This window comes from Takifugu rubripes, chromosome 13 (genome assembly GCF_901000725.2).
Source record: "Takifugu rubripes chromosome 13, fTakRub1.2, whole genome shotgun sequence".
Classification (NCBI taxonomy): domain Eukaryota; kingdom Metazoa; phylum Chordata; class Actinopteri; order Tetraodontiformes; family Tetraodontidae; genus Takifugu; species Takifugu rubripes.
In genome coordinates, this window is record NC_042297.1 from 20,556,903 (window position 1) to 20,561,968 (window position 5,066).

General features: G+C 50.5%; 1 long non-coding RNA gene across 1 annotated transcript; it reads left to right on the forward strand.

Moving 5' to 3' along the window:
* Nucleotides 1–851: 851 nt before the first annotated feature.
* Nucleotides 852–3,664, forward strand: LOC115252092 (uncharacterized). The gene is made up of 3 exons (XR_003890532.1): nucleotides 852–962; nucleotides 1,117–1,229; nucleotides 3,455–3,664. It is a non-coding gene; the product is annotated as an uncharacterized lncRNA (long non-coding RNA).
* Nucleotides 3,665–5,066: the final 1,402 nt, after the last annotated feature.

Consider the following 5,066-nt stretch of genomic DNA (forward strand, 5'->3'; position numbering starts at 1 on the left):
GCACACACACACACACACACACACACACAAACAGGCACACACACACACACACACACACACACAATCAGGCCTATGTGTTGGATTTATTGTTTAACAAACTAAAGATTTTGTCCCAAAAGATGCATTTTTATAAGATTATTAAAATGTAATTTATAAATTAAATTAAAATGAATTTAACCTAATTTTAACATATTTTAATCCACATTTGATTAATAAAATGAATGAAAAACAGAAAATATTCAAACTCAGATGGGAAAACACATCGTTCTAACACCAAAGCTCCTGCTCCGATTTTGGGAAGCAGTTGTTTCGATTCACCTTATAGATCAAAGAAAATCTCAACAGATAAAAGACTTTTAATAATTAGCAGCAGGAGGTCAGTGTCAGAGGTCAATGACCTCTAAAGGCCGCTACATCAAGACTATAATGTATCAAATCAAAGTTTTTGTGTTTGGTGGCTCTGAAATGTGTGTGACCCGGGCCTCTTTGGACCTCTTTGGGCTCCTTTGGCCTCTTTGGGCTCCTTTGGCCTCTTTGGGCCCCTTTGGGCTCCTTTGGACCTCTTTGGGCTCCTTTGGGCTCCTTTGGCCTCTTTGGGCTCCTTTGGGCCCCTTTGGGCTCCTTTGGGCTCCTTTGGGCTCTTTTGGCCTCTTTTGGCTCCTTTGGCCTCTTTGGGCTCCTTTGGGCTCCTTTGGACCTCTTTGGGCTCCTTGGGCTCCTTTGGGCTCCTTTGGGCTCCTTTGGGCCCCTTTGGGCTCCTTTGGGCTCCTTCTGGCCTCTTTGGACCTGCTCGGCCTCCTCCGACCATTTTAAACCCCCGCGTGCTCGAGCCAGCAGCGATCGTTCCGAGAGGAGCCGGCCTGGCTCTCCTGATGGATCCTATCCCTCCTGCCAGGGTGGTCTGCTTGCTTGGTTACACAGCTGGAAGGCGCGTTGCTGGGTTTGCTGTCCATGTTGAAGATGTGAGTCTGTGATTGTCCGTACTGGACCCAGAAGGTTCAGGACCCACGACGTCTGCATGCTTCATCAGAACAGCAACTCTATGCCTGACAAACACGAGCGCTCAGTCAACCTTTCTCCATTTCCTCTTTTCCTTGCACTCCTCTTTGTGTCTAGTTTTCCGGGGGATGCTGCCCACGAAGACCCTCCAGAGCTCCCGGGCCGGCGGCCCCCTCCGCTCTCCCCTCGTCTGTCTCCAGGGAAGATTAATCACGTCTACGGTGACGGCGGTAAGAAGAACAGCCATTTCTGATGAGATCCCACGATGACTCGCCTCCGCCTTCCACACATCTGTTGCTTCCATTGAGTGGATCCTTCTATGGAGTCCACGTTCCCCACGCGGGATGTTTGAGGGCTACTGCTGCAAATGTTCCGCTCCCTGTGCTGGGCTGGCAGCTCTGGCTTATGGATCTGAGACATGAACGCACATAAACAGGCAGCCGGCACCCAGAAGAGCTGCAGACCTGTCACTGACGTCAGGGTGGCACCAGCACCTGCTAGCTGCTAGCTGCTAGCGCGCGTGCACGGCGGCGGGGTCGGTAACCGCCGTCGACTTGAGCCGCCTTTAAACGTTGACAAGTTTACACAATGTTTGGAATGGAATGTTTGCAGTTTTCCTTTAATTCGCCAAATTCCTCGCTGTGTTATGGCACATTTCAGCGTATTAAGCGGCTAAATAATCGCACCGAAGGGTCCATTTTATCTGTCGACATGTGGGAGGACTTGGAAACGTGCCCTCCAGTGTGCACTCCTCTTTTTAGGTTAACTGCGTTTGCTACGAGCTGCCACGGTGTAAAAATAACACCCTTCTTCTCCACAATTATTCATTCGCCACCATAAATCATTACAGCTTTATCTGGCATGTGAAAATTCACCCGCTGATAAGGAATCCATGACCCCAATATGAGATTTCCGGCTATTGTACAGCCGGACTAATTGATCGCCGAGCATTTCTGGGCCGGCTCTGGCCTCCTCCCTCCTCCCTCCTCCCTCCTCCCTCCCCCCTCCCTCCTTCCTCCCCCTCCTCCCTCACTCCCTCCCTCCCTCCCTCCTCCTCCCTCCCTTCCTCCTCCCTCCCTCCTCCCTCCCTCCCTCCCTCCCTCCCTCCCTCCCTCCTCCCTCCTCCTCCCTCCCTCCCTCCTCCCTTCCTCCTCCCTCCTTTCCTCCCTCCCTCCCTCCTCCCTCACTCCCTCCTCCCTCCCTCCTCCCTCACTCCCTCCCTCCTCCCTCCCTCCCTTCCTCCCTCCCTCCTCCCTCCTCCCTCCTCCCTCCCTCCCTCCCTCCCTCACTCCCTCACTCCCTCCTCCCTCCCTCCTCCCTCCTCCCTCCTCCCTCCCTCCCTCCAGCGCTGTCTCAGTCTAAAAAAAACCCTTTTAAAGAGAATTTTCCCCACATTTGTCCTGTTTAAGGCGTCAGGCCTGAGTGGGGAGAGAAGGTTCCCTCTGTGATCTCAATAAGCTCTGACTGGTTCTTGTGCTGCTCACTTTAGACCCGTGACCTTTAGTCCCAGTGACCTTTAGACCCGTGACCTTTGTTGTGGGACGGATTCTCGTGGTCCGCTCCGATTAGATGAGCCCCCACTGATGGGACCACCTTTGCATTGCAGCGATCATATCAGAAAATCTTCTTTTCATTGGTGCGACCCCCCCATCCGGACCGAAAATGCAGGTCTGTGAGGAAGCGAGCGCGTGGGTGGTCGAGAGTGATGCAGCTCCGAATTCACGTTCCCGCCGCCTCGGCGAGCGGAGACACCAATTTTATGCAGTTTGTGGTCAACAAACATCAGCCCCTGACCTCCGGGTGATGCCGGGGGGCCGGTGTGGGCGCAGCAGACAGACACCTCCGATAGAGTTGGAGTTGGTCCCTTCTCTCTTTAAAGCTGAATAATTGAAGAGGAATCTGCTGAATCCAAGGCCAGAAATGGAAGGAAAACAAATGGAGAAGCAGGTAATAGAAACATGGCGACTATAAATGCGGTTCCAGTTATTTTTACATCACCTCGAGGACGGTTGTTGGATCTGAAACAGCTGGCCGAGGAAACGTTTCAACACATCTGAATTGGTTGAAGGTTAAATGAGAGTGGAACGGGCGGCTGTGAGTTTCCTTAACAGATCCAGATGTTGGGACTCCGACATGCCAGGATTTGGGTTTTCCACAGATGCATGCTGGGGGTTGTGTTACTGACGCCGGTGGAGCGGCGTGCACGAGCATCTTGGTTTTCATTCATCTCTGAACGGCGGCTTCTTCCCTCGTTGGACGCTTCTGATCCTGGAGAACTCCGTTATTTAAGGAGAACCTTCTCCTGGACACGTGGAAGCAGAGCTGAAACGCTCCGTGAAGCCCTCCAGGAGAACACTCATCTGTTGCTAATGACAACGGATTATTTAACTTTATTCTTCCCCCCTCGGCCCTTTAAAACCTTCTTGTTCTTCTCTGCAAACTTATCTTCCAACAGTGAGGATGTCTGTGAAATAACACTGGACCCGTTCTGTCCCACTAAAATGGCGACTGTCCCTCGGTGAAGTGGCTAAATTGCTGCCTTTGCAGCGTTTTGGACCTTCTGACCCCGCGGATGTGCTCCGATTCTGACATTTCAGGGGAGATGAAAGATCTGAACTCACCCACCGACGGGGTTCACGCACCACACAGGTGGCTCGCTGTCATAAACACAAATAAACCAATTACAACAGCCTTTAATTGTATGTGAGTATGTATGTATGTGTGTGTGTATATGTATGTGTGTGTGTGTGTATATGTATGTGTGTGTGTGTATATGTATGTGTGTGTGTGTGTGTGTGTGTGTATATGTATGTGTGTGTGTGTGTGTATGTAAGTATGTATGTGTGTGTGTATGTAAGTGTGTGTGTGTGTGTGTGTATATATATGTATGTAAGTATGTATGTGTGTGTGTATGTGTGTGTGTATGTAAGTATGTGTGTGTGTATGTATATGTATGTAAGTATGTATGTGTGTGTATATGTGTGTGTGTGTTTGCACTTGCTCGTTGGCTCCTGCCCATTATATTTTCATGAGTCCAGTATGAAGCATCCCCCCCCCCGTGGCCGTCCTTCGGCCCCCCCCTCCACCATCATGTGCAGCGCTCCCCCGTCGGCTGTAGATCACCCAGCTGCTGCTGGGCTCTGTTTGCTTTTCCAGATGCTCCTCTGCTCGTCTCCCTCGGAGGCTGCGGGGAAACAATCCTGAGAGCAGAGCAGCACTGGACACAGGACCAGGCTGCTTTTAAGGGGGGGGGGGGGGGGGGGGGGGTCAACCTTGAATCAATACAGTGGCTCTACAATCTAAAGCAAAGATGCTGAGTGTTCAGGAGGCTGTTGCACATATGGTTGTTATGTACTGAGTGGATGCGTGCACAGTACATATTGACAGTGCTGAGTACATATAAATCAACTGGATCTGTCCCGGGACGGATGGATCAAATGTGCAGATTAAAATAGAAGCAGTTTGGATCTGAATCGCAGAGGTTGGATGCACTTGTGAATACGTGTGAGCACCGGCCACCCTGGGAAAAGATCCCACTTTCCACTGAAGGATCTTTGATCCCGTCTCCACGATTTTGGAAGAAACAACAACGCATTCCCACCAAAATGACCGGGGGGGGGGGGGGGGATTCCTTTTCTGATAAGGATCTGAAACATTATCAAGCAGTTTATCCACAAGTATGGATGATAGTTTTAATTAGTTTAAACACAAGTGGATTTTATATTCTAGGTAAGGTCAGAGGTCACTTTGGCAAAAAAAATAAAAAATAAAAAGCACTGCAAAATATTCCCGTGCACACGTGACCTTCCTGACAGATCATACATCCTGCGATCGATCGGTGGCGTTGATCATTTTCAGCGTTTCCCTGTAAGCTGCCTCTGGTTTCGGTGCTGATTTGTGGAGCGCGTCTGCGTTCTCCACACAACCGGCCCCACTTGACACGTAAATAAAGCAGTTTAAGAGGCTCAGAAGCATCCTGGGCTAGAAGCCATCCGTTATTACTGACATTTAAGAGGATGAGGATGCTGCCGCGCACACACAGACGCGCATGTTACTGTATTTTACAC